The 27683-nt window shown below is 29.7% G+C and overlaps 1 protein-coding gene across 2 annotated transcripts in view; it reads left to right on the forward strand.

The window, feature by feature from the left end:
- The first annotated feature begins 558 nt into the window (after positions 1 to 558).
- The window catches only part of jp (junctophilin), a 280595-nt gene continuing 253470 nt past the window's right edge, over positions 559 to 27683 (forward strand). The window contains exons 1-2 of one of the 2 annotated variants that reach the window (XM_089218689.1): positions 559 to 708; positions 7859 to 8003. The gene's annotated coding sequence lies outside the window, so the exon portion shown is untranslated. Of the gene's footprint in view, positions 709 to 7204; positions 7680 to 7858; positions 8004 to 27683 lie in introns of those variants that run through there. The other variant, XM_089218688.1, reaches the window with a different exon arrangement.

Below are 27683 nucleotides of genomic sequence, written 5' to 3' on the forward strand. Positions count from 1 at the left end.
AAATACGCGTCCCGTCAACCGGCTCTGGACACTACATTTTTCATTACCTATATTATACCATTTACAAAGTGACAAAGGTAACGTCTCGCAGTGAGTCATATCAGCAATAATGACAAAAAGAAAAATATAACAACGTGTCGTTCCTTAAGTATTCAGATGATACCGTCATTGCGAAAAATTTGTCAGCGCCACTGCAGCGTCAGGCAAAAACAATAATAGTTCGTGGATGAGTCGCTTGTTATTACGCTATTAAATGGTGGTTTTTCGTTCATTCAAGACATAATAATATAATACTTTATTATTGCGGTCATTATGCATTTTGTGACCGTTCAGTCGGGTCGGGTCCTGGTGACGTTTGACGGTCGGCGGAAGGGGGTTGGAGGTGTGTGAGGGAGGGGTGCATGTGTGGAGTTCAGGTCCGAGGGTCCAGCTGCAGGGATTTATTAACAACGTATACCACGCGCGATCGGCAGTGGTGACGGTAGCGGCTGTGGTGGCATTTCGTGGTTCGATATAAAAATAGCGTAGGCAAAAAGAGTGGAAAAAAAACCGAGTGAAATCCGCGTAGGACGGCGAAAAACATTACGTGCGTCGGCGGCATCGGCCGCGTGGTCTCGTCGTGCCCGCCGAACTTTCCGTGCAGTGCGCGCGAAAACGATTGGACCGCGACCGACGGCGACGACGACTACAACTCCGCGATGACCCGTCGTAAGTATAAAACTTTATATTATTATCATTATTTTTATCATTACTGTCGCACCACGCCCGTCGCATTAGTGCCATACTATTACGACTATAATAATGTTATATAGTTTGTTAGTTTGCCGATTGCAATAATCGGCCGCGAGTCGGATCGCCCTGGAGATGTGCGCAATAGTGTTAGATACCTACCAGATATATCATATAATTATATATTTTATTATCTACGTAGGTATTTCGTTGCCTTAAAATAATATTATTACGATTATTTTACTGTCGAATCAGTGCGGTGGTCAAACGTAGAGAGGGGAGAATAGACCTCCACGATTTAACTTTTTTTAATATTAATTATAATAGCGTTGTAAATTATAAATTATGCAGCGTTTTGGTAATCAGGTAAACATTCTTTCCTCCTCTACTCTCCACAACCATCATTTCTATAAAATTTAAACGTCACTGTTTTTTTCAACACTATAACGTTTCACTATCGATTTCACGATTGTGATAATTATCGTGTTATTATTGTTAATGCACAAACTAAAGAGTTTAATATAATTATAATTTCACACCTATACGACCTACTGGCTGTATGCTGTAAATTGATTATGCGTGTGAAATGAGCCGACCAAACTTAGCCACACTGCAATATTTGTGAATCACTTGTCCTGAAAACGTGCATAATAGTTTTTAGTTATAATTTTGTAAATGTAATAGCTATAATACCTAGTTAATAATATAATAATTAATTTTAAGTTAAAAGTGCGTTATTAACTATAATATTATCACCTATGTTTACTGTTTAGGTATTTCGTTAGCTTAATATTATACAATTATTATCTACAGCAAACTCTCGATTATATATTATGCTTATGCTTCGTGGTTTTCCGCGGAACTATGAAGGTACAGTAGGTACTAAAAATAGTGCTCGTGTACACTGTACAATCAGTTACGTAGGTACTAAGATATTTTTAATGAGAGGGGTTATATAAAAAAAATTGTGTATGTACCTATGTCCTATATATTATATTAATATATTTTATAAATTTCATAAATGTGTTGGTATATATCGATAGGTATTAGGTACATATAGTATACCACCCCTCTGTGTACAACAATACAACTCGTATAATATGTGAAAACATAAGATATGTAAATTACATGTAAAAATGTTAAAATAAAAATACGTCGTATAATTATCTTATTTTCTTTAATTACATTTTTTCAAACAATGATATTATAAAAATAGCATTTTTGTTTTAACTTTTAGTGTGCAGTTTAACAGTGGAATTTGCTAACCCGTAATTTCCATAGGCGATAGTGGTACTACACTATTCCACAGATTATCCTCATTTACAATGCAATATTATGGTTACAATCGCACAACAATTAAAATAATCATTAGTCATTATCATTATTATACGAAAATTATAATTTTATAATACTGGCTGTAAATTGAGTATGCGTGTGAAACTAACAAACCAAACATTAGCCACACTGCAATATACGCTGCGTGCACGCCAGAATCAATATTATTGTTTAGAATATGATAATATCTCAATAGATAAATTGAACGACTTGAATGCAAAAATAAAACATCTCAAAATATCATGTTTTGGAAGACTTAATACTGTCGTGTGCATCTCGTTGCTGCAAACCTCTTCTTAATTATTATTATACTATCTATGTCTTCATAAGTCATAGCAAGGGTTCGAATGCTTATGCACTAAAAAATTAATAAATATGTATGCACTCATTAAAAAATTGAAAAAAAAAATTCAACATTTTTTCAATAAAATACTTTAAATGACATAATTGAATAATCAAAAAAAAATAGTAAATTACTACAATACATTCAAGATATTTTTTTTTCCATTTCATTTGTTTGTTTAATAAGGTCTAGCTAAAGCTTAAAACCCTTCTAATACTAACTCGTGGCTTCAACTTGGGACATAACATACTTATCGCATATTGGGTGTGATATGGTACGGAATTTATTTTTGTTTGTAGATTTTTAAGTTGTGAGGGTTATACGTGTTTGTATTTCTGGGCTAGGATATGTTGCTAAAAATCCCGGTGAAACTAATCCACTCAGTGCGTTTCCGCAGAATGGTACGGCCGCGCCTCACCAAGCCACTGTATAATATTATATTTGCTATAAACACCGTTTATTATTTATTAGCATGTACCTAAAATATTATTAGGTATTTATTATTCTCAGAATTAATAAAAAACAGAACTATGGTAATACTATTTTGAGTGACAGCAGGTTTATGTAGAATTGTAATAGATATTTGGAATGATAACTTATACTGGACTAATAACTGGACAAAACAACAATATTTTGAACATTACCAAATGACTTAAAAATAGATCTGTTTGTGCGTCACACGGTTTGTGTACAAAATGACGCATCTCTTTTTTTTCTCATTGGATATCGAAATCCAACAAAAATTACCCAATACAAATATTATATAGTTACTGCATGATGATAAGGTTGATACATATTGTTCATGTCTTCATGGTCCGTGTACCTGTGTACCACGATTTTCATTGAGGGTATAATGTACGCGGTACGTGAAATTTAAAAACATGTCACGGCGCATTTAACCATTTTAACCACCTTTCTACCTTTTATCTATACATATATACCAACTACTGATATCAATTGGGTAAATTGTTGTGCCATTCCAATTGATATAAATATAGTTAGTATATAGATATAAAAGGGAAGAAGGGTAGTTAAATGTGCCGTGAGATATTTTAAAATTTCGCATCCAGTACACGTATTAATTAAAAGGTACACGTCTCCACTATACCACTTTTTTTTTATGAATAAGAAGTGAAAATCAGGATTTTTTACTCAACTATTAAATTGCACTTATGCCATTTCATCAAAAATTATGATAAAATTACATAACGACTTTATTTATAGATGACAATAATGTTGTGCTAACTGTATCTTAGTGTAAAAAAATTTTAAAAACGATAAATTAAATAATATCCATCAATTGGGAATACTTAATGGCATCAGTCAACTCACGTACTAAGAAAATAAACTGTAGAGTTGAAAGATATCTTACAAATGAAAAAAAAAACATCCTAATCCCAAGATATATAATATATTTTTTAAATTTAATTGTGAGATAAAAGCACAAAACTTAACTATATCAAATTTTTAATTAACACTATCAGTTATTTATAAATTCTCTTTTTTTATTGTTAAATAATATGATTGTGTCACGGAAAAATTCAAAAATATTATTCAGGCGTGACTCTGCGACCATTGATTAGCATGTCATTTTAGTTTCCTTGTAAGATTAGATCATTTATGATAACTCACTATTTTTACAAAATGTTAATATCAAAAATCAATTCATATGAATTATTTGTCTATTATAATATGTTTATTATTTTATGGTGGTATAGTAAATAGGTAGTAAATTTATTACGCTATTAGGTATTATTCCAACCCCGTTATAATTTTCAAGCATATATAAAAAGTTGTATTTTTACAATATGGTAATGTTAATGTTATAATTGATGAACATTATTATATTATTTTTAATAATATTATTACAATGTATTCTGGGTATCAATGATTGAATTATAAAATATAAATGTTATATCGAAGATGTAAAAAAAATTGCGGTCATTTTGATCATAACGTGACTAACGACGTGTTAATAAAAATATGTCTTATTATTACTAAAAAAAAAAAAAACATAGAATTAACTATAGCCAAATTATATCACTCAAAATTTCATATCATATTAATCCACTAGTTAAAAAATTAATTACTATAACTTAACCAATAATGCGCATGAAAGATATTACCCTAGAAACCTACTATAAGTTAAAAACAATTTAAAAAAATTAAAATAAAACTATGATAGGTACTTGAAAAATTCTAGATCGGGTGAAATTAGTGGGTACTTGCGTAAACATTCTAATATTTTTACTATTCTATAATATTCATCATCAACTTACTTATACTATAAAGCAGGGGTCGGCAATTCATTTATATGGCGGTCCAAATATTTAAAAAAAAAAATTTCGAGGGCCAAAAAAATCTTAAACTTAATTTTATCATTAATGTATTTATTTTTGTATTAAAAACACATTTTAAGACAAAGTACTTAATTATTTATAAAGTAATTATACATTCATACTAATTAATAACAAAATTGTATTAATGAGAAAAATGACATTTCTTTTCTTGAGCTTATTTTTTAAAATCTTTATAGTATAAAGCATTGTAAACTACAGTAGGAATTGAAAATAAAAAAAAGTACTAAAATAATGTAATGCACTTCAACAAAATATAATTTTTTTGTATTGTATTACATTTTATATGCAATGTAAATTATAAATAATCGTTGTTATCGAATTCCGGAGCCATTCGGGAACTTACGTATTCGTAAAACCTTTTCGGCGGTTGACATTAGGGTCGCATCGGCATTTAATTTTTAATTACAATTTTTTTCCCCAATAATTCGTCCAAAAAACCTGTAATAAAAATTCCAATGCTTATTGTTTATAATTTATATTGACCTAACCGTAGTAGTATTAATAATAATTTCCAATCAAACGATAAAAACATTTTATTATATTAGGTATTGTATATTATTACTATATAATATAGTATGTACGAACGGAGGCATGAATAATGTATTTTAAAAACACCAACAAACAAATGATTTTAACCGAAAGCTGAAAAACCAATACAGCGTGTAATATGGATGGTAGTGTAAACTGTAAGTATACCTATACAATATAGCCACAAAGGTGTTCTTGATTCGATCGGGAAAAAAATCGATCTGACACTATCCTCCGAAGTGGAAGTGTACATCCGGAGGAGATAAAATGTTATATAATCATTATAACGCTCTGAAGTATTTATACATATATACAGCCATACAGGATATTGTTATTAAACTGTGATTGATTGTTACACACGATCAAAGCAAGTACAGACAAATAACAATGTTTACATAATATATTATATTATTATACTTGGTGCAACTTATAATATAAAATATTGTATTCTCGCTCGAGATTTAGTTGAAAATTATGTCAAAGAATATAAATCAGCTCGTGAATAGATAAACGATTACCTATAATAGGTAAACATATTATATAATACGCGATGCACATTAACAAATAACATTGTATATTTTAGTCACACAATGATTCGTATAAACCAATTCATATTATGATAGTTATATGTTGAACAATATAAATTAACTCGTAATTGAGTAAAGCGTAAATGTTTACCTATACCATCATATGTACCTATATGGCTACATGTGCCATATGATTCACATCAACATGTATTTTATTTTAATCGGATAATAAGTAATAACTCGTAAAAACAAAGTCATATAACGATAGCGTATTTAAACTTTATAGTTCAGACTCGTACCTAAATATATAATTTATATAGTTCTGCAGAACCACGCATTATAACTATATATAACTCAATCAAATCTCTACTTAAACACGCGTTGTCTTAAATAGTTATATATAGGCGCGTACGAGATGGCGTAACTTCTTTTGATTACAATATATTATATACACACATGCGTCAAGATATTATTATTGCGAGTGAATAACAGCAGCAGAGAATTTGTAATTATTCGATGACAGATTGAAATTTTTAATTAAATATGTACACTGTTTGCAAACAACGTCGCCGACTGTTGCTGCACAGTGTTACACAGCGTAAGAGACTAAAATGCTGCGAGATTCTCGGAATGTCAAAACCCTATATGATAATTAATCATAATGTACGATTGTTGTAATTTGTTATATGTTTATAATATTATGATATGTCACTTAATTTTATAATATGACAGCTATAATAGTTTTAAAACAGTGGTAGCGGTGCCGGCGACAGCGGCAGGTGAGATTTTGGTCGGCGGCACTCCGTCGGGTCGGGAGGAAAATAATTCTAATATAAAAAAAAAAAAAAACGCTCTTAAAAGTTTTTTTGGCAAAGCCCGTCGGCCGTCCGAGTTATTCCTGGTCCGAACGAGTATGCGTGCACATATGCCCACCGTGTACACACGTGCACACACACTTGCATGATGTATATATATATACAAAACTTACACGAATTTATATATTATAAATATATATATATATAAATTTAAATTATATTATTTTCGCGACGGTCGGCGATCGTGCTCGACGACATCGCGGTGGCCAAAGGTGTCTGCGGCGGCTGCCATCAGGCGGTGAGCTGACGGACGGTCGCGTCGGCACAGGACGGGCGGGGTGGTGGTGCGTTGCTCGTACGCTGCGCACGTCCCAAGGCAAAACGCTCCGACGGCAGCCGGTGCTGCTGCGGCGGCGGACCGAACGTCATTTCGGGCGAACCGACACTTAAAATAAGTATACACTGTACGGCACCGCCGCCGCTTTTGAAACGCGCCAAAAAGCTCGTTGCCGCCGCTAGCGATCGCCAGTGCGCTTTCGGTGTGCGGTTGTCGCGGACGTCTGCTGCAGCGGCTGCGCGTCTCCTAGGCCGTCATTACTATCACACACACACACACACACGTGCGCGCGCGCATATACACACACACATAATACACACGAGCACGCGCGTGCGCACTCGCTTCGAGTTTGGGTTGTCGCGGATTTTTCACGCCCGGCTCGCCCCCCGCACCGCGTCGAATTCAAGTTTTAAATTTAACGTCGCACCGGTTTTTTGTCGTCGTTTTCTCCACTCCACTCGTCCTCGCGATAATACCTATAATAATAATATATTATTATTGTTATCAGATACAAAACATGTAAGGCCCGTCGTATATTATGTAAATTTTTTTCGTCTTCCTAACCGGCGGTCGGACACGACACATTGTCGTCGCACCGATAACGCGGCCGGGTGACAAAAAACGAACGACAACTACAACACCACTTTGATAAAATCATACCTGGTAACGAAGCGATGATCAGCGATCGGCTGCACACGATTACGTGTTCGTATTCATTATCAATATTATTAATATTATAAATATGGTTATTATTCTTAAGATCGCCACCGCACAGTGCATATTATACTATTTTATCTATCATTATGATACGACCGAAAACCGAATATTATGTCAAATATGATATCGTTTAACCGTTTTTTGATTTGTTTTGCTTGTCCCAACAGCCGATTGCTGCGTTGGTCGTTTCGTACTCACACGGTGACTCCTACAACTTTGGTCTCCAGAGGAATCTTTCTACGACGCACGTGGTGCTTGATACTGTCCGCAATATACTACTATACGATCTACTTATCTATCTACCTTGCCGAGGTACGTACGTGTGTATACAGTTATAGGTACCTTATACAGTATAAGATATCTGTGAAATGCCAGCCGGATCTTGGGGCATACGTCATATTATTATATTACCTACAATACAGACTGAACCTACTTATAGTACTTACTACTTATATCTGTTACTCGCTAGACTGCTACATGAAATTAATACGCTTTATCAGTTATCAGTTTATTACCAACCATATAATGTGAATGATTGAACAGTTCAATTCGGCACGCAGCTGAAAATCCAATAGTAATATAGTAGTTATTTCATTCTGATGACGATAACATTATGTTAATATGATATTATACAAATATATGTGTACAAAATTACAAAACACCAAAATTACAGCAATAAGTCGGCATCGGGCATTCAATATGTTTTAGGATGCTATATTATATACAATATATTATTATGATCTATCCACGTGTTGTGAAGATAAATGCGATTTGGAATCGGTGCGAATTTTCAAAACCATAAAGGGGAATTTGCGTTTTCTCTCGCAAAGCGTACAACTGACACTGAAATACACACACGCGCGCGTACACACACGCACACACACACATACACACATGCATATTATTATTAGTATGAATGTTTGTAAACGCGTAGAATGCAGTATATTAATATATTCTTATAAGTTATAATCATCGCGTTTGCGGCTGTACTCGTGAATCGTGAAGCAGAGAGATGTATATTAATAATATTATGGGTAACACGTGTTTTTCACATCTGTATATATAGTGCATACGTTAAAGCCGATGCTGCGTGCTCGTATGATCGTTGCAGTAGCTACGACTAGCTACGACACCGGAAAACTCGAACACGTCGATAATAACTATATAATAATAATAATAATAATAAAAGTATATTATATTGTGCGATGTATGTGGCGAGTGCATTTTTAGCTTTGTCTATGACATCGGTTTCCCCCACCTCTTACGCCACATTGCAGTGGCATGAGCAGTAGCAGTAGTAGTAGCAGCGGCAACAGCAGCCGCTCTGACCGTTTAAAATACCATTACATGCACGCTATAACACTACGGTTTGCTCCGGTTTCATCGGCTGTCCCCCTCCCCTCGCGTAAGGTATTTTGGCATTATTTCATGACGGACAGAAGGAAAGATAGAGAAAAAGAGTGAGATCATAGACTCCCTCCGTTTAGGTTGTGGTTACACGTAGGAAGTTTTTTAATTATTTATCTGTGTGGTTAATTTTAATGTTATTATACTTTTAATTAAAACGGTTTTTAAGTGTGATAATATATTATCTTTAGTTAATAACCCGAAAATGTGATGGTGGGTTATCCGATGGTACTTAGTCTCCTCCTATAATTTCACTAGTATCATTTGCCTCGGAAACAACGAAGACGACTGTAATATTTTAATATTATACTCGTACAACGTGTAGTGATTTGACCACCACTACCGTCGCTATCTTCCTGATCGACGTGGTTGCCAAATCGTTATCCCGCGCGTTATATAGTGGACAGCGCTGTACGATGTATATATTTAGGGGGACTGTGCCACCGGGACGGTTGTAATCGGATCTCGGAAACGGGCATGCGCGCACTCGATTACAAAACTGCCGAATTTTTTCAATTTTTATTTTTTATTTTTTGTCCGTAAACGTTTCGTTGATTCGTTGTTGTCGCTCAGTAGATTATTTTTAAAACCATTTTATTTTCCCAGTCAGATAGATATAGTTAGAGAGAGAGAAAAAGAATGAGGGACTGACCATCTAGATAATTATGATAGTAATAATAATTACTATTAAACTTGTAGCGCCGCGCCGCTCGTTTACTAAAATATAAGCGAGTCATTTTAATAAAATACCAATTAATAATATTATATTCTTCACAACCCATAGAATAATATATGTACTGCAATTCTGTTTATGTTATTTATCACTTTGAAAACAAATATTTTTTGGGTTTTAGCAAGGTAGTATTGCTTAAAAACGATACTTGGGATTGTTGGTTTCTCAGAGATTCAGCATGTACATTCAACTTTGTAGTTTTTACAGATAATGTATGTGTTTTTTTTTATACAAGGATTGAGTTTAATACATGTATCGTTCATTTTGTTTTAACAATACATATGCATATATAACAGCATTTGCCATATACGTAGGTATTCAAATTATGTTTCTATGTAGATTTGTTTCATGTGACATATTTTAAATATTTAATACCTATATGGTATTATTATTTTAAACTTAAAAACATAAGAATATAACTATTATATAATATGTAAAATATAGATGTTTACACAAGTACTTGTGTTTTTTTTAAAGTCTTATGTTTTACAATATGAAGCTTATATGATTAATGGGCTTATAATATATATTTTGTTTATAACTTAACACACATTTTTATATGAGATGTATGCACATAAGCTTAATATTTTCTTCAGACGTAGGCATTAGAAAAAACTAATATCTATTAAAGTTTAATTTATTAAAGTTTGATACTGCTAAGTGCTGAAATGGATGTTTTTATACTTGAAAAATAATATAAAACTATGAATTGGTCAAGATTTTATTGAAAACTAATTTTTGCTTATATTTCATTATCTTTCCATATATGATGTACCATGTAGGTATGTGTTAAATTTTCAATGAGCTAGGTGCTGCAATGACTGAATAAAAATGTTTGATCTTGTTAATTGTCACAAAGCTCCGTACTATACTATCATGATATGAAATATTATATGATTTATATTCAATTTTCAATCTGGACATTTTCTGTATGACATAAAATCTTTTGATCATGTTTTCTGTCCCAAAAAGTTTTATCTAAAAAGAAAAAATTGCATAATGTTATGTAACCAGTAGATGCTCATTTATCCTACTCTAATTATTGATACTACAATAATATACATATTATACAATTATACTATAAACTACTTACATTATTTTAGTTAATTCAAACAAAATTCCAAGTTAATTTATTTAATAAAATGACAGAAGGTACCATAATATGTAAAACTATGAGTCTATGAAAGCATTATTTCAATCTAAAATGTTGTGAAAATTACATGTCTAAAATATTGATTCATGTTTAATAATTATTTTTAAATGCATCAGTTTACCTAACGAATTACCAATACATGAATAAAGTATAATAACTGACAATATAAAAGCGTATAAGTAAATTTTAAAATAATTAAAATATAAAATTTGCAATCTAAAATAAATAAAATATTTATCAATGGTTATTACTTAAGAGGACGCTACACTCGCATGTGTTGTCTTAGTCGTACAAGTGTGTAGTATAGCAAATTTTACGTTCAGCAAATCTCGTTTATCTCCTTCAATTTAAAATTTAGAGTGAATTTACCTATTATTAAAATTAAAGGCAAGATTATTACCATGGGCATCTCATGGGCTTTTTATTATATTTTAATTTTAAACCAAGTTATGAATATTTTTAGATATACAAATAATTTACAATTTTAAAGTACTCATAACCTTTAAAATTAATGGAGATAAACGTGATCTGCTGAGCGTAAAATTTGCTATGCTATGCACTTGTACGACGGAGACAACACATGCGGGTGTGGCGTCCTCTTAAATCTCTAAAATAATTATGAAATCTGTAGGTATACATTTTTATGGTGTATTTCATTGAATCAATTTTTGTAGTACAATAATAACCGTTTTACTCTAATTTTAATTGAACTATTGAAACCTGAATAAACATGACTTATCGTATGGTATAGATAATACGATGTTTATTTTTATAATCTAGTAGTAGTCTGCAGTCGGTGTTGATTGTTCGAGAAAAACAAAAAAAAAAAATGACAGAAAAATGGGAATTTTTACGCAAAACCAGTTTTCGACCAAATCGATATTTTTATATGGTTGTAATTCAAAAACTAATCACTGTAAATACTTGAAATTTTCACAAAATGTATTGACTTTTTTTGAGTTATTTATAGGCCACTGAAATTTTCAATTTGTTTGAGAATTTTTTTTTGAAGTACTGGTAAAAAAAATGGTGGACGAACAAAAAAACTTGAAAATTTAGTACAAGGTTCCTTATGAGTTGTTCTTATTGTAGCTAAAAAAAATTAAAAATCGTAAGTCAAATTTTTTTTAAATAAACGTTTATAGTTCAATTTTTTACGAAATCTGTGGAAAATGCGAAAATTTGCAAGTAATTTTGAAGTTGAAAAATCTTAACATTTTTTGTGTTTATAACTAAGGATTAAAAATACAACACTCAGTTTTCTATTAGTTTTCCTTCAAGTAGCTGTAGAGAAAACTCGAAGCATCATTATAGGAAAAATTTTAAGTGCGTTTGAATTTTAAATTTTTACGAAATAGCGTAACCATAACGATTTATCCTGAAACGATTTTAAATATTTGTTATTATTCAAAAAGTATAAGTCATAGATACTTGAAAATTGTATCAGTTATTTTGAAGTTCAAATGCTGACTTAATACGTAAAAATTACGGCAATTTTCAAATTATCTTAGATAGAAATTCATAAAAGTTTTTCTTTTTAGATCAAAGATTTGAAAATTAAATACAAGGCTCCTAACACATTGTAACAATAGCAGTTGAAAAATATTAAATATACATTATAAGCATTTAAAATTCAAATTTTGATTAAATACGTAAAAATTACGGCAATGTTCAAATTATCTTAGATAGAAATTCATAAAAGTTTTTCTTTTTAAATCTAAGATTTGAAAATTTAATACAAGGCTCCTATCATATTTTTACAATAGCAGTTGAAAAATAAAAGAAATATATATGCATAATTTTTTTTTATAGCATTCAAATTTTGAATTTTGACAAAATACGTAAAAATCACGAAAATCACGAAAATCACGAAAATTCGCAAATTATTTTAAATTAGAAATTCTTAAAGTATTTTCCTTTTATATCTAAGATTTGAAAATTTAATACAAGGCTACTAACATATTTTTACAATAGCAGTTGCAAAATAAAAGAAATACATAGTCACAATTTTTTTTTACATGCATTCGAATTATAATTTTGACAACATACGTAAAAATCTCGAAAATTTGTAAATTATTTTATTCTAGAAATTCATAAAAAATTTTCCTTTTAATCTAAGATTTGAAAATTTAATACAAAGCTCCTAAAATATTTTTACAATAGCAGTTGAAAAATAAAAGAAATGCATAGTCACATTTTTTTTACAAGCATTTAAATTTTAATTTTCACAACATACGTAAAAATCACGAAAATTCGCAAATTATTTTAAATTAGAAATTCTTAAAGTATTTTCCTTATAAATCTAAGATTTGAAAATTTTTAATAATCTATAATATACCCTAGACAGATAAACCATCTCCGTTCAGAATCGAATGATAGGTACCTATCATTGCATTCAAATTTAACCTACCCTAGTCAGAGGTCCACCCCACCCGCTAATGTACAGCAGAGCGATACCCACTTATCCGCTTTTTTTTACTAATTATATTAATTAATTTATTGATATAGTTATCAATTTAAAATAAACTATACAATTTATACATATAACTACATTGTCTAAATGTATTTGTTAGCATAATATAAGAAAAACTATTGTTGTTCCAGTGTTTTCGCTGTATCTAACATTATACAACATCGTCTCGTTCTAATAACAAAAGCAATGTATCTCAATCTAAATTGGTCTCACACCGCATCAACTACCTAATCATAAAATTCAAACGTATATTATGTTGCTAACACGTTCAAATTCACTTAAATATAACTAATCTACTCAGTGTTTGGGCTACTAATATGGAAAATGTACTTATACGACACGAATTTGACACGTCGAATATTATATCTTTGTTGATTTTGAGTGACCTGTTTTTTTTTTATCTTAAGTCAATTCCACAAGAGACATGAAATAAAAAACATAATCTCAACTTTTCCCAACACAGATGGGACAACCTAAATTGTTTTTAAAAACAGAAATAAAACAAAAACCAGACTGCGTGTCTCAGGATTAGTAAAATTAAGAAAATTCTCAACACTAGGGGGCTTCACCAATTTATACTATAAATATAACAAACTACACTGCAATCAAAAACACATTAGTAAAAATCGCCGAGTATATTACTAATGGATTGTCCTGAAAGTGGACATCTTCATTTTTGATTAGTCACAGACGCTTGATTTATAACACTATTCTAAATCTGCAAGTGAGTGACGCACACAATAGCTACCACTTATCCTTTCATCATTGTTATAATATATTAGTCTATATGATGATTATTAAAATACTTCACCACCCTCACCACTATCACCAGGAACATATTATAGTTTTGAGTCTCCAGTTGAATGGAGCCATTTTGTTCAGAGTGTAATATTTGTGTATATTTGTGATATCTTTGTTGTACCCGCGTCCTCTAATCTCACCTTTTGTAATGCTACGCATTTCATTCTATATCTCCCTATCTCTCCTACTAATTCTACAGTTGCTCCAGGTTTGTATAGTGTTCATATATTCCAAGTACCAATTTTTAATTCCGATATCCAATTTCCAGTCTTTTTTCCTAATCTAGTCCGAGGCTTGTTGTTGTTCGAATCCTGAACAGAAGTTTTTTACAAGGTCGGGTTTTTAACCCGACGCTTAACCCCCAACCTAGAGGGCCAGACCACTCCAATCACTTAAGATCAGAGTGGGGCTATTGCAGCACCCAATGAAGGACACTGGGCGATAGGTATGCCACTTTCCCAACGCCTAAATTCACTAGCCTATATCTAATGATTCATCAGACTTCAGTCAACAACGTGTCGTACGGCTGTTTAACTGTACCCCTTATATAAGTATGTTTAATCTAATATTTATAGGTACACAACCTATACAAACGATTATTTTTATTTTTACAAGCTTATATCAATCGAATATTCGACAATTTATACTGTTATCTGTGGCCGATAATTAATTTGCCTTAGGTTGCTAAGTACTTATAGCATTTTTAAAAATGTATGTACCTACTCGGATATGCGTATACAGCGGTGCACAGAGGTATTTTGAGAGCACATACAGTTAAAAAAAGTAAGCCATTTACCTAATTCTTTATTCTTGGGAAGAGAGGTATACTACTTACAATATTCTTCACGTTGATGACTAAAATCATTTTTTTTAATCAACATTTATCATAAATTTAAAATTATGGAACCACTAGACCGTGTTTTACACTCTCAAATAATCAAAAATCTAACTTCTCATTAATTTACCAAAAAACTGGTAAATCTGTGACAGTGGGTAGTGCCAGTGGAACTTGTTAACTGTATGTCACACGTGTCACGCAGTTAATCTAACTCTCGTCTCATGTGAGCTCTGCAATGTTGATATACAAGTGTTTTTATAATTTATTAATCTTTTGTTCTAAATTTTCAAAGTTTATGCACAGGCGGCGTTTTATGTATGATAATTGCTAGGTAAAAATATCAGCTGTGCATTGGTGGAACTTTCGAATAGAGAATTAAATACACATTACTATATTTTACACCTAGAAGTCTAATGTGCCGACATTTTAAAATTTGACCATGTTTTAAACCAGTAGACACCTTGCTGTATTAACATAATAAAAGCTCGGTCTTTAAATGATCGATCTTTAAAAACTCTATTTGAAGAAGTCATTAATGGAGAACTTTTGTTGTTTTGAGAAGTAAGATGACTGGCATAAGGAATAGTATAAGATGGATTTTGGAGTATAGAAGAGGAAGTTATCAGCGGCTATGTTGTCTTGTTTGTGGTAAGGGAATTGAAACATTTATACCTATTTATTATTTGGCATATACCTGGTCTATGGATTAATGATCTATTTAGTCTTTCCACTAAAGGTATGATTATTATAAAAACGATTGTTTTAATGTTTTTTTTTTTTTTTTTTTTTAACTTCTAAGTCGTTAAAAATATAAATTATAAGAAATTTACAAATTATGATATAATACAAATATAGAAACAATACTCTTGTCTTAAGCGTTTAATATAGGTATAAGTTAAAATGATGTAGAAATAAGAAATATTAGTAAGTAAAAAGTAGGTTAAGAAAACAAATACAGTTAGATAAACATAACAATCAAAATTCTATAGACTAATAACATTAAACATAACACAAAAAACAACTTGGGTAAGAAAACAATTAGGCAATATAATAACAATTAGTGTTTGCGCCGGCGATCCTAGATTCCGGTTGTCGCCTGACACACGGTCCCCAGAACCTTTATAGAGTAGGGTAAATGTTGAATGATAATAAATAGTGAATAATTACAAAATATGTATATTCATTTGCTATTTGGGTAACAATTTATATAATGATATATTATAAAGTACACAAGTTACAGGGGTGACGGGGAATACCGGTACTGGCTGCACAGCTGCTTCGGAGAAAGATGTCTTGAGCTGATGACTAGTTGACTGCTGAGCTGCAAGCGGCACATCGTTCACGAAAGGAACCGATTTAAAGGGTGTACCGTTAAGGAGTTGAGCGACTCAAAAATATTTGTTAAATTTTTCTAAAAAACTTAAACATTTAGTAAAGTAGGTACTTTACTACACATTTTTTCTTATTACTTTCCAAATTATACTATATGTAATTTACAGATACAATTATTAAATATAAATAAACATTTTGACGTAATTAAAAAAATGAATTGATTATAAAACTAAAATTTAACGTGCACAGTGTTGATATTACATGTACAGAAATAATTCTCTTTTATCTTTCAAGACTCTTTGAGAGTGAACATGCCCCCCCCTCCCCCTTTAGAAAATAATGAAGTAAGAAAAAATTATATTTGCTTTGAAGTTGTATACTTATATCATATTTAATACCATACTTGACACCAACAAATTTTGCATAATGTTTTAATCAGCGAACCAACAATTTTATGTTCTTAAAGAATAATATAGGTTTTAGAATCTAGTTTTATCTTGTATTTTTGTCTCCCCGACCTCCAAAAATTACACTATGGGTGCCCATGTTTGTCTTTAAAATTGTATCCTTAATACTAGATACCTTGCTCACTACAGTAATAGTTTAAAAAATAATAATAATATAGGTAATCAATTATCATAATGTTCAACCATTAGGTAATACCTATAATAATATTATCATGCAGATAGTTTCATACTGAAACTAATGGTTGTATTAAAAATAAAGTGAGAATTTTTTTTATGTTTGGCTTCTAATTGTTTATTATGTACATATTATTTGTATTGGACACATTTTATAACGTTTATAACATTTATAAATATTTAGATTAAAAATAATTGAATGCAAACAGTATACATTTACTTTATTCTTTACAGTACCCAGTAATTGTACGAACTATCTCTATAGTTTTGGAGATGATTCCGATTAAACATTGAATCAATAACTTCAATTATGATAAATGTAATTAAAAATTTAGTCATTCCTGATAAATCGAGCTCGGAGAGCTTTTTTACATTCAATCAAATTATTTGTCATTGTCATGTGCTCTTTTTTTTAAAAATTCGATTGATTGGGAAATTTTAATGTTACCTGCAACTATTCAAGGTCGATTAAAATTCTGGTGTATCGTATCATTTTGATCACTCAGGGCTGAAAAGGGTTAGGTTTGAATCTAACAGAACGTTGATGGATTTTCAGGTTTACAAGTACCTACTATAAGGTTTGCGCGTAATTTTGGGCGTAAAGCGTTTAATGTTGTTTATAGTTTAAATCCTTATGTAGGTTATGTGCGTATTTTTTTATTTAATAGCTGCGTAACAAAATAAAATCATTTTTTGCTGTTTGTTCAACCAAACTGCCAAGTACTAATTCAATAAAATAACTAATGCGATTTTTAATCGTAATTTGAATAAGTTATATTACTATCACAAAGTTTGATATTTTGGTAAAATATTTGTAACTCATCCAAAAAAAGCTTGTTTCCTCTATCCATTATCGGCTTAACGGTTTAAATTCGTGTGTTTTTAGATTAATTCATTATGACATGTACCTACGTGTAGGTAATTTATTGTTATATATGATATACCTTTTATATCACCCGTCGAAATTGCACTGAACTCTATGGATATATTACATTTTGCACTATGATTTTCTTATAGTGTTTTCGCATAAAGTAAAATTAAAAACGTATAACATAGGTACTAAACACTATATATAATGAAATTATTATCATAACGATAGACTGGTGGATGGATATTTATATGTTATATTATTATATATATATACAATATACAGTATACACGTATAAGTAATCATTATATTATGCTTGTACACTTGAAAATAGTTAAACGTATAATAAGTGGTAAAACGAAATGGCTGAAAGGGCAGCAGTTGTAATGATAGTAATAATAATAAAATTGCCCATGACTCTAAATATCAGAATAACGAAATATTAACTGGTGCCAACGATATAATATAGGCCCCAAAGGTTTATTCAATGCTTTGACGAAATTAAGATGTTTTTGGACGATCAAAATCAAATATATGAAGAATTATTTGACTTGGAGTGGATATCCAGATTGAAGTTCTTTGCAGATTTCACCCAGTATTTAAATGAATTTAATATTAAACTATAAGGTGATAATAAAATAATCACTTGTATGTTTGATATGATACAAGCATTTCAGGTAAAATTAAAAATATTTAACCGTGACATAATAAACAAAAATTTCAAATATTTTCCTAACATTAAAAAGTTTATTTCGGAATTGGAAATTTTCAATAAACCTGATATTACTCATCTTATCCAAGAATTTTCAAATATTATAGAGACAGCTATGAATGAGTTCTCTACACGCTTTACTCAGATTAAAGAATTTGAAGAAACCATGAAAATTATTATTTATCCAGACACATTGTTATTAGAAAAACTCAACTTAAAAGTATTTGAATAGTTGAATTTAGATGATTGTGAAATGCAGCTTTTAGATTTTCAATCGAGTACCATATGTAAAGAATAATTCGTTATATTGAGAAACGAATTAGAAGAAATTCAGCATGACAGGACAGGGCGATAGGTAAATTGATCGTAAACATAGGGGACAAGATTTTGAAAGTGTGGAATGAAATTCCAAAAGATTATTCCACTTTAAAAATAATAGCATATGCTGTTTTGTCTATTTTTTCTTCAGCTTATTCACGTGAGTCACTATTTTCAGAAATGAATTTTATAAAATTTGAGTTAAGAAACCGACTAACTGATGAATGTAGTGCCGCATTTACTTAATTTAAAGTTATTAATTATAAACCAAATAATATCAACGAATTGGCATCAAGTGTTCAACAATATAAATCACTTCAAAATAAATAACTAACAAAGCAATACCTATTATCATAATTATAGTTTATTATATATTATTATTATTATTATTATGTACCTAAACTAAACTTTTTATACTAATACATTAATTATACAATCAAATTATAATATAACAAAATATAAATACTTTCAATATTTATAATTTAAAAAAAAATTTTCATGGCACGCTCTAAAAACAAAAAAAAAGGTAATTTTGGGCACGCAGTGTTCAAAAGGTTTCCCATATAGGGAATCAACGAAAGGGTCATTCTCTATTTTTAATACCACGTTAATGGATGTACGACTACAACTTACTGTACGAGACTTAAGATTCAGGCGACAGCGTTGCAATGTTATCTAAATGTGTGTGTGTGTGTGTGTGTGTGTGTAGGTTAAGTAACAAGGTACCTTTATTATTAAATTAAAATGTGAATTACACAAGTGATGTTCAAAACTACAGGGCGATTAAAAAATTGTGTTTAATTAAACGTTAAATACTTGGTGTAGCTAGTGATGTGTAAAACAATCCATGACAAATTCCCGTTGATTAACTACACCTTAACCTTTGTTAATTTTTTAATCGTTATGATAGTAGAAATTGGTCAAATATCACTGCTACGCAACCAACCAACCGCGCGTTGTCAATGATTTGTTTAATACCTATGAAATGCGCACTTAACAAAAAGAAAAACAAATTTGAAATCACCATCAAATGAATTTTATATTATTTTATTGGACAGATGGCGATACTGGTGTATATTTAAATTTAATATTTCTAGATAGATGGTGCCACTATTGTACTCCTACAACTCCTTATTTTAGGTTCTGAACGAAGTGATGTATGTATTGATTTTACAATGATGTGTTTTTTTTTTGTGTTTGTGTACAGCATAACTAGTCGAAATAATGCTTCAATAATTGAAATAAATTATTTCAAACATTGGGGGTGGTTTCTGATATAAAAGTGAATATCCTTGGTGCATTGTAGAAGTCAAAAGTAAACATTTTCCAACATTTTTCAAAAAATCGAGAAAAAAAAAATGACAGAAAAATGGGAATTTTTACGCAAAACCAGTTTTCGACCAAATCGATATTTTTATATGGTTGGAATTCAAAAACTAATCACTGTAAATACTTGAAATTTTCACCAAATGTTTATGTTAGTGTTATCTATATGACTATATACAGTTTAATTTTCAAAATTGTTTGACTTTTTGAGATATTTATAGTCCACTGTAATTTTCGATTTTTATGAGAATTTTTTTTTTAAGTCAGTAAAAAAAATTTAGATGACCAAAAAAGAACTTGAAAATTTAATTCAAGATTCCTTATGAGTTATTCTTATTGCAGCTAAAAAAAATTAAAAATCGTTAGTCACAAATTTTTTTTTGTAAAAGCGTTTATAGTTCAAATTTTTACGAAATCTGTCGAAAACGCAAAAATTTGCAAGTAATGATGAAGTTGAAAAATCATAAAATTTTTTGTGCTTATAACTAAGCATTAAAAATACAACACTAAGTTTTCCATAAATTTTCCTTCAAGTAGCTATAGAGAAAACTCGAAGCATCATTATAAGAAAAAATTTAAGTGCGTTTGAATTTTAAATTTTTACGAAATAGCATAACGATAAAGATTTATCCTCTAACGATTTTAAATATTTGTTATTATTCAAAACGTATAACTGTATAAGTCGTAGATACTTGAACATTTTACCAGTTATTGAGATTGCCATTTTCTTTACATGATTTAATATTCAAAATATTTTGACTTTTTTTGAGATATTTATAGACAACTGAAATTTTCAATTTTCTGCAAATTTTTTTTTGAAGTGTTGATAAAATTTTTTTGGCCCACTCAAAATACTTGAAAATTTAATACAAAGTTCCTCATAAGTTATTCTTATAGTGATTGAAAAATTATAAGAATACATTGGCACAATTTTTTTTTATTAGCATTTTAAGTTCAAATATTGACAAAAATTCGTCAAAACCATGAATATTTGCAAATTATTTTGTAGTTTAAAATTCATAAAATTGTTCGTATTTATATCTAGGGTTATAAAATTCAACACTAAGTTTTCCATAAATTTTGCTTCAAATAGCTGTAGAGAAAAAATGTTTTGAGCGTTTGAGTTTTAAATTTTAATGAAATCGCGTAACGATAATGATTTATCCTCGAACCAGATATATATATTATATTGTATCTATGTTAATATATGGTATTAAGAATTATGATAACTACATGCAATGTTTTTGGAAAAATTGATTAACCATGCCTTATGCAAAATGCGTCCTAATTGAAAAATAATATATTTGTTTCAAAATAGAATATATAACAATATTTAAATATAATATTATATCCTAGACGGGCAAATCACCTCCGTTCAGAATCATTTTTCGTATACAATGATACCTATCATTGCATTCAAATTTAACCTACCCTAGTCAGATGTCCACCACACCCCCTAATGTACATCAGAGCGACATCCACTTATCCGCTTTTTCCTTTTAGGTGTTGCATTTTTAAAACCCGTCTTTAGCGTCCCCAATCTATTGTGCTTATCGTAAAATTATTTTATAAAGATAGTACAAATCAAGATAAGTATAAAAAAAAAATGTAAGCGGCCCGCAATTTTCAAAAATTATATTTATTTTGTCCCATTGTAAAATCCTAGTGTGAACCGCTAGTGTTGACGATGTGAATATTTTTCTATTATATAAAACGTGTAAGCGAACACACACACACAACCATAAAAAATTATATTTGTGTGAAGTTTAAACGGCTACTTTTTAGGGAAAATAGAACTCGTAGATCGGTCAATTAATTTTAGACAATTGTTACTATTTTATAATTTTTTATTGATCTAAAATATTTAAAATATAATATCAGTTTTTATAATTATTATTATGCACATAGATATGTATAAATTTAATAATTGAATGAAATATAAATACATCATTTGCATAAAAAATATTGAATGGTAGGTAGTTGGATGATATTTTTTTTATTTTTTTTGGTGGCATATTTGGTAAAATTTTAGATAGTTTTACTTTCCCCCTCCTTCCCCCCCTACACAAATTCTAGAGATGCCACAGGTATCAATATGCTAGTCACTGTAAATAATTTTGATGTGATGGTCGTGATTTTAATTTCAATATTATGAGTAGCACTACGCTGTTAAAACATGACACTATTATTTGACACACATTATTATATTATGGCACTGTGTTTAATAAATTTTAAGTTAATACCATTATTCACTCACCAATTATATTATAATTTCCATCATGTTATGTCACATTAATTTAAGACACGATGCAGTGCAAGTCAATCGATAATATAATCAAATTATTCTATGTTTTTATAATATGCTCGTCAACCGTTAAAGTTTTCCTGATTTGAGATTCTTTATCGAATTGACGTGTGTTAACAGAACGATTTCTATGGCATCGGCTATAGTTTGTACCTACTGAATGTCAAAACAACCTGAATGAAGATATTATGAGAAAATTATACTTATAATTTAAATAATAATACTAGGTGACATTGTGATTGAAATAATAATATAATATTATCGCTTTAGTGTTATAATTTGAATATTATCTAATTTCGTAACTTTAATGTCATTATTGTGATATTAATGTTGACGAGGATATTGTTGCTAAAGATTTTATGCGTGTTAAAGTTAATATGATATGACAATGATGAACGATATGTTTTACGTTTTTTATACAACTGCTGAAATATACCTTAAGAGCTTAAAACAAAGTATTAAATTTTTTTGGGCTTTTGCCTTGTAAACTTTACGGCTTTAAATAACACGGCCGAACTATACCACTAATAATAGGTTCTTATTTGTTGATACCTAACTTAAATTATAAGTAACTTAAGAAACTTCGAATATTGTTTACTCCATTTTGAAGAAATCAATTTCTTTATCGAGGATAAAATCTATTTTCTTGACAGAAACTTCTTGTATGCTATTTATTTTCTAAATATAAAAACATCGATTTATCATCTTTTCGAAAAAAGTAAATATAAGTATAAGTTAAGTATAGATACAAGATACATCATACATATATATATAGCATCAGTTTAATAATATGATTTCTAATTTTGTACTTTTGGACAAGCGCAACTGAAAATCTAATGATGGATCATATATATGACGATAGATGGATGGGTTGACATTTATTTATTTAATATAATACGTGGATGGAAAAAACATCATAATCTACAAACTACAAATACACCTAATCGATGAGAAAAAAAAAAAATACCTCTAATAATGTTAAGTGTAACACATTCCTTTGGTATAGGTTGTTATTATTATTTTAATTTTAAAAGTCCATAAATCACAAACAAGAAATATGGTAATACAGAAAATGTTTTGTACAATATTTTTGTTTGTTTACTTACTTAGGTAATGAAATTAATAATAATAGCCATTAATTTTGTTGATTATATCATATACCAATCTGCGGAATCTACTCGCAGATTACAGTTAAATAAAATGCTCCTCTACAAAATACAAACAATTATAATTCATTCTGCAATGACATATGGAATCCAAATTTAGTGATGTAACTCTCAAACCGAAATTTGTTTCAACCGTTTTAAACAATATTCTCTTCACAACAACCTGAATATTTCCGCTTTCTCTCAGTACTTGCTTCCATTAGCTATACAACAATGTCATCCCTACACTAGGTTATATCTCTTTCTAAACTCTTTTTAAGTTGAAGTACCTACCTAGAATCGTAGAATCATTTAACAAACTCTTTCATATCCCGTCATCTAATGTTTGTATTAATCCCTTCACAAATTTATCTATTGGTTTTATTTTGACAGATTATAAGTAAGTTATCATATTTATATATTTAATAATAATAAAAAATGTTTCTATAAAATTACATATATTTACCAACCTGGAACATAATCATTTTTTTTTTTTTTTTTTTGTTAAATGTTTGGTAAAATCAAAACAACGTCAATGGTAAAATAATTGTATTACCGATAACTATTATACATAGCATACAGCATGAATGGGGTGATCCAGTGTATAATTAAAGTGTAACCTATCGTTGATAATAATTATTTTTGTAACAGCGTTCACGGAGGTATTATTGATTTTTTAATTTCATTAAAAGTAACCATTTATTATAGTAGGATGTATTTATGAAAACCGTAAAAAATACGAAATAAATTCGTGTAATTCAACGTCCCATACCGATTCTAGGAAACACCGTTTCCAGTGTTCGAAAAATTAAAACAATCTGACCGAACATAATAAATAACATGTAGATTTGACCATTCATATGTAAGTGAATACTATTAAAATGTTATTATTCATATGCTTGTGGATTATTAAATAAAAGGACCTACAGCGGCTTTTTAAAGGTTTTAAAATAGGACATTTTAACAAAATTTCAAATAAATAATTTATTTAAATATCGATTCAAAGTAACCAAATAACCCAATTATACATTATATGACTATAAATTAGTATTCTATATCTTTGTATAGGTGTTAGGTACATTATCAGCTGTTGAGTGATTTCGAAATTGTGTAAAAAATACATTGAAACATAATTAGTTATTACGGTAGCTTTTTGTGCGGGTTTTTAATTAAAATACACATTATTATAATACTTATTGAAGGCAGAGAAAACATAGATAATTCCGTATAATGTAGGTGTATATATTTTTTGCTATATAAGTTTACAGTTGTTTTTGTTTAGTAATTTTTTATACACACGATTTAAGACGTTATCGCTAATTTCTACTCGTCAAACCTATAAATAATATTATTGGTGTCTATAGGTAATATTTTAATCAAATTAGACCATCTAAATTTAAATAATAACTTGATTTAGTTTACTAAACGTTAAAAATACAATAAATTAAAAGTTAAAATATACTAACCAGTATATTGTACTTTATGATGGATACGTTCAATGTTAATATGGACAAAAATTACTACTAAAACTATATTATAAAATAAAATGTATATAAAAAAAAAAATGATTTAAATTCATTGTATTTCCAATGATTTAACAAGAAAATAATTGATTAGTTTGAACTACACAGTAATATAACATATAAATTTGTAAAAATGTGGTTTTAGCTTTTATGGCGATTATTTTTCAACAGTTATTTCGAAATAGCTTAGTTGTTACAATGGACTGGAAAGTTGAGTTATTATTCATATTTTATCACCGTTTAATACTAGGCTTACCTATGTATCTCAGCTGCTGTTTTTGTATGTTAGCTCCATCTCACCTACAGAGTCCTGATGCTAGTTTGTTCGGTTGTCCCGTGCAATTAAATAATAATAGTAATTTTTGTGTTTAATATTAATTATTATAAGTAGAGCAAATCAGACTCACATGTGCTTATATTGATGTGTCCTCCGGACGAGGAAACCGGTGAGATAAAACTCCAGTGGCAGTCTACGTATGTATTATTATAATGGCATAATAATAATATGTTATGATTATAGAGTCATAATGTGGTTGTCGGGCTGCTGGTGCGCATCGTGAACACACTCGTAAAGTCGTAATAGTTCTTGGCACAATAGCGTCCCACGCAGCATTTGGAAAGCGAATAGCGACACAATGTTTTAAAAGTGTTTGCTCGTCGTAAAAATAAAAACGAATATTTTAATATGCAATAAATATTGCATTAATGCTCGTTTGCGAGCGTGAAGAACATACTTTGAAAATACCGTCATATCATGATATTAAAACGATTTTTTATAAACATTTTTATTTTTTATTTTTTAATCATTTACTCATTACATATATATATATATATATATATATATATATATATATATATATATATATATATATATATATATATAACTACCTATAATATATTGTGCACTTTATGGATAGTATTATATTTATTATAGATATCACAAAATAATGTTTTTTGAAAAGTATCATTTTTCATAGCCAAAAAATATTTTTAGAGCGGTTTTATCATTAAAATATTATACAACTGTTTTGAATTTTTGAAAAACATTTTTTAATTTCAAATTATGTAATTTTTTATTGGCTTTTAACTTGTAAGTGCACAATATAGAAATATTAATACTAATATAAAAAATACTCGTGTGGCGCTATTGTCCGGGTGTACTAGCCTAACCTACACCGGAGGCCTGTTTGGCAGAATTTCTAATGGGGCACTCGTAGGTTTCTGCCATGCCCCGGAGTGGGGGATGGTGGCACTTGTTCTCCAGACACCGTGATTTGCCCGGAGAAAAGTGCACCCGATGGTCGAGGATCGAACCCGGTCCGGCTGAGCCACGTGCGTTAGACCACTCGGCCACCTCGTCCCCAATACTAATATGATATTGTGTGTTAGTGGAAACAGATGACAAGTAACTTGACATTATTAGGGGTACGGTTGAATTGCCCTTATTATAGTCGAATTGCATTTGGGTCTAAAAAAGGTAATGATTGAACTGCACTTGGGTAAAATACAGATAGTGGTCAAACTGCACACGGGCTCAAAAAAAAGTATTTCAATAAGATTATCATGATGCATATAAATAGGACAGATAATGTTTTTAATCATTGGCGAGGTTAAAAATGATTATTTTATACATCGCATTATGTTAATTAGATATATATATATATATATATATGTCATAAACAGTGTTGAGACTTATCTAGATAATTATTTAGTTATCTTTTATCTTATATAGATAAATATTTGAATTTTATCTAAATAATTATCTAAGATAAAAAAATCATTCATCTAGATAAATTCATCTCTATACAAAAAAAATATAATACATATTTTGATTGTCAATTTATTTGTATGATAACTAGCCAATACTTTAAATTTGAATTGTCGAGTCATCTCAGTAAAAAAAAAAAAAATATGTTCATAAATCATAATTATGTTATTTATTATACAGGTATTATTTTTTATTATTGATATTTTCATTAGGGGCCCGGACACTGTGATCAAATATACCTACATTACATAATTACGTAAAATGTGTAGTTTTTTCTTGATTTTTATACTTAATTTAAAAAAATGTTTTTTTCAGTTATACCTTAGTTATTTATTAATAATAATGTCTACTGCTAACATTAATTTACTCATATAGCCGATGTTTGTATAATATTGAAGTACTAAGTAGTATCAAAGGTATACTCTTAAAATGTTTTGGATTACAATGTGTTAAAAAAATTAAATTTATCTTTCTTGTTATCTAGATAATAATGTATTTATCTTTCATCTTTATCTAGATAAATCAAAATTGTGTTATCTTTTATCTTTATCTAGATACATTTTTGTCCTGTTATCTTTATTTAGATAAAACAGTACTTATCTAATCCCAACACTGGTCATAACCACTTCGTGAAATCGATTTTTTCATG

The sequence above is a fragment of the Diuraphis noxia genome, unplaced genomic scaffold, assembly GCF_037042655.1.
Source record: "Diuraphis noxia isolate RWA-SAM2 unplaced genomic scaffold, SU_Dnox_SAM2 contig0001, whole genome shotgun sequence".
In the NCBI taxonomy this organism is placed as follows: domain Eukaryota; kingdom Metazoa; phylum Arthropoda; class Insecta; order Hemiptera; family Aphididae; genus Diuraphis; species Diuraphis noxia.